Genomic DNA, 3,087 nt, shown 5'->3' with positions numbered 1-3,087 from the left:
AAAAGACCAGTCTGGAAAATATTGGATTTATGTAGCTATTTAGCGGTATACAAAACTAAAGTGTTCTCCAACGATGAGTTCGTCAGTCGGTGAAAACAATTGTCATTTTGACCATGTGCCATGTCGGAGAATTCCAAAAGATTTTAGATTCTAACTATACTAGGATAGGTCTTTCAATATATGTAAAGTTTAGTTTGGGCAAACGATTAGGCACTCGTCAAAACATTATTCAAATCATACACAAAAAAATTAAAATCACGCCAGCAGTCGAATGCGTGACCAAAAGTACTAACATTGTTTTTGTCATTAAATCACCTCAATTCGAAATATCACAGGAATATTAGCACGACTTAAGCATAAACCAACATACATATGTTTACCTTAGCTGGGTTATCATGTCTTGACTGTCAAACAACATTCCTATCCTGCCATTTCAACGGTGTTCCATTAGGTTTGCATAACCTGTACGCATTCGTCTGGTGATTTTGAATTCCCCAAATCGCTCAATATTACCAAGTTCTATGCAAATGTTCCTACGTTTTCCGTTTTGTTGTTCGGTACAATCATTCAACCTGCTATCAGGCAGGAATCCCCAGTAATTAGCAGTAACAAATAAGCCGCCATATTCGATGGCTCCGCGTCTCTTATTTGCATATTGTCCAGCAAAAGTCTTTACACACAGGGTAAGGGTAGAGTGGGTTTATTATTTATCTTATGTCAATAAAACAGCCGTTTTGACTTGCTTGATTAGATATAAAACGGACCACCTTAAGCTGATTAAGCCATCTGAGCTAAGATTGAAAGACGTTTGGAAGATTGCGCTACAAAAGTGCAAAGGCAATCTAAAAAGTCTTCAAGGTGATGCTCTTCAACGGCAATATGTGCTTCGATGGGGCTTCTTAGCGACGATAGTGTATTGTCCCGCCTGTTTCTCTGAAGTTTTGCACTAAGTTTGCTGAAACTATGCATTTTTTTCTTATCTAGACGGACACAGAATATTTCTTTCTGGAATCTTCGTGCGAAAGTTTGTCCCAATATATCAGGTGTGAAACTGGACGACTGTTCACGAGGACATTGAACAACTATTTCAGACGTCTATGAACGCGAAAATTTCAAATTAAATCGAATTCGATACACGGGTACAAAATGCAAATGGGCGGCTGAACAAAATAATTCTAAACTGTTAAAGAGAAACATGAGGTGATAAAGATTCGCTTAGGTTTCGAATCCCAAATGAATGAAATGTTTGCAGTGGCGTCCAGCCTGTTACTTGTAATTTTAAAAATCCTGCCTCAAATTGAGGCGTTGTTCAGAGATGCTTAATATGTTGGAATCAAAGGATTTTGAACTTGATATATTTATTCCACGGTGGTATTTCAGGCCTGTTACCTTTACCATTTTCTGTCGCTTCGCATTGCACGCCGCTTTCATCACATATCGTCTGGCATGTTTCCTCCATAGATGAAGGCTGCTGCGCATCTTAACCATCTAAGGAGCCGCCGCATGTATCAAGAATGGGAGCAGACAAAGATCTTTTCCTTGTAGCCACACAGGGTGTTCCATGAATAGAATCTAAAGCACCAGTTAGATTGCAAGATGCTGATCTTTTCAAGCGTTGGCTACCATTTCCTACTGTATGAAGCTTTGACGATCTAAATGGATCATTTCGCCTGAAAAATTTAGCGGCACCAACTCTCGACTGTTTTGCTTGAGGTTTTTTTCTACCTAACAGCTCGCAAATAGCGTTTCTGAAACGGCGGTCTCTATAACAGTAAAGCAGCGGATTAAAAATGGAGTTCAATTGAATCGATGTTTGTGTAAACCTGTGAGGGGCAATTGTACGAAAGATTGGCACAACGTTTGCTAAGATACCAAAAACAAATGTTGGAATAAACGATGATATTACCGCTGCGGTTAATAAACCAGTTGTCTTGGCAACTTTAGACTCCAGTTTTGCTTTCATGAGAACGTCGATTTGAGAGATTTCGTTTAGCTTACGATTGCGTATTCCAAGGTAAACTTTTCGATAAAAGAATGCAACAAGAAATAAGCAAAGGGTATCTACAGCAATCCACACGGTTGCAACGCCTTCCAAAATTGTACGATCACCCATAACGACTACTGTCGTTAAAAAGCTTGCAACCGTTGGGAAGAGGGCAGAGAGCCAGGTACCTATCGCAATCTTTTTGAGACGGCCGTTTGTGATGATAAGCTTTTAGTCCATCCATTTTTGTACCGCCACGTACCTCTCCCAAGCAATAACAGTCAAGTGGTGAAAAGTAGCTGAGAAGAGTAAAGGCCCGAAGAATTTATTTACCTCATATAACATACACGTATACTCAAACGAGACTTGACTCAGTGTAAAGAAATCAATAGTGGCACACGTCGGCATAACTATAGCGCCAACTAGAAGATCCGTAACGGCCAGGCTTGACAACATAATGTTTGAGGGTTTTTGAAGCTCTCTTCTTTGCTTTATAGCCAGGATTATGAATACGTTCATAAGAACTGTTGGGAATGAAGCCACGACCGTTATGAGGCCTATAATCAAGTAAAAAACCGACCCATCGTTTTCCCATGATGATACATACGGTGAGTACCGGCAATAAAATGTTGAGTTGGATGAATTGATGTTTGTTTCGTTGCTGTTTATGCCCATGCTGTACATGAAGAATGTCTCTCGTTTGGATGCAGGGGGCGTTAAATAACCAACTACCTCTGTCGATCACACGGGGTTTCAATTTTTAGGATTCACGCCTGTCTGCGGTTGTTTCAATCAAACCTATGAGGGATAAATTTAAAACACCTATAGTTATCTTTTAAAATAAGCTTATGTTTCCTGGGGAAGGGGGAAATGCCAAATGGACAAATAGAAAATACGTCTGACGAATAAAGGGTATTTATATTAATTGAACTTGCATGCACCATAATGTTCTTCTTCTTGTAGCACTGACTGTTTGCCTTAGGGTTTCTGATCTCTCAGTATATTACAATATAAGCATTGGCGTTTCAAATGGGAGATGGAATGCCTGCATTCTTTCGCTATTGCAGTGTTTGCGTACCAATGCTCAATTACCAGCCGCTGCT

At 39.8% G+C, this 3,087-nt stretch overlaps 1 pseudogene; it reads right to left on the bottom strand.

Moving 5' to 3' along the window:
* Positions 1-349: 349 nt before the first annotated feature.
* Positions 350-2,854, bottom strand: LOC149108920 (trace amine-associated receptor 9-like; annotated as a pseudogene).
* Positions 2,855-3,087: the final 233 nt, after the last annotated feature.

Source organism: Orbicella faveolata, unplaced genomic scaffold (assembly GCF_042242905.1).
Source record: "Orbicella faveolata isolate gen_17 unplaced genomic scaffold, um_ofav_v1 contig_25, whole genome shotgun sequence".
Lineage (NCBI taxonomy): Eukaryota > Metazoa > Cnidaria > Anthozoa > Scleractinia > Merulinidae > Orbicella > Orbicella faveolata.
This window is presented reverse-complemented; position numbering and strand designations above follow the sequence as displayed.